The 365-nt window shown below is 56.2% G+C and overlaps 1 protein-coding gene across 1 annotated transcript in view; it reads left to right on the top strand.

Moving 5' to 3' along the window:
- The window catches only part of ARNT2 (aryl-hydrocarbon receptor nuclear translocator 2), a 47853-nt gene that overhangs the window by 46151 nt on the left and 1337 nt on the right, over positions 1-365 (top strand). The gene's annotated exons all lie outside the window — the stretch shown is intronic.

Below are 365 nucleotides of genomic sequence, written 5' to 3'. Positions count from 1 at the left end.
CGGCCTCTTCCCCACCCGTCCCCTGGGGCCTCCCTCGTCTCGTCTTCGAGGTTGGAAGTTTGGGAATAAGCAGCTCTGATGATGGATTGATCGGGGGTGCGCTTTCGCTTTAAGCTGAAGGGGTGTCCCCGTAAAAGATACAAATAAAAACCTCAGCGTAACCCCTCACGGGGAGAAGACCCCATTTAAAGCAGAAATAGGCCTTGAAAAGGGAGAGGAAAACGACCCTCCGCCCCCCCGCCCGGGTAGAATCGCTATTAAAACCGCGTCCTTCCAATTGATGAAAAAAATAACAGAATCAAACCAGTTCGGCAGAGACCCAGGCCAGGGGGCAGCAAGGCCCCGGGGGGGAGGAGCTGCCCGGC

Source organism: Myotis brandtii, unplaced genomic scaffold (genome assembly GCF_000412655.1).
Source record: "Myotis brandtii unplaced genomic scaffold, ASM41265v1 scaffold1166, whole genome shotgun sequence".
Classification (NCBI taxonomy): domain Eukaryota; kingdom Metazoa; phylum Chordata; class Mammalia; order Chiroptera; family Vespertilionidae; genus Myotis; species Myotis brandtii.
Note: the sequence above shows the minus strand (reverse complement) of the source record. Positions and strands in the feature narration are given on the sequence as shown.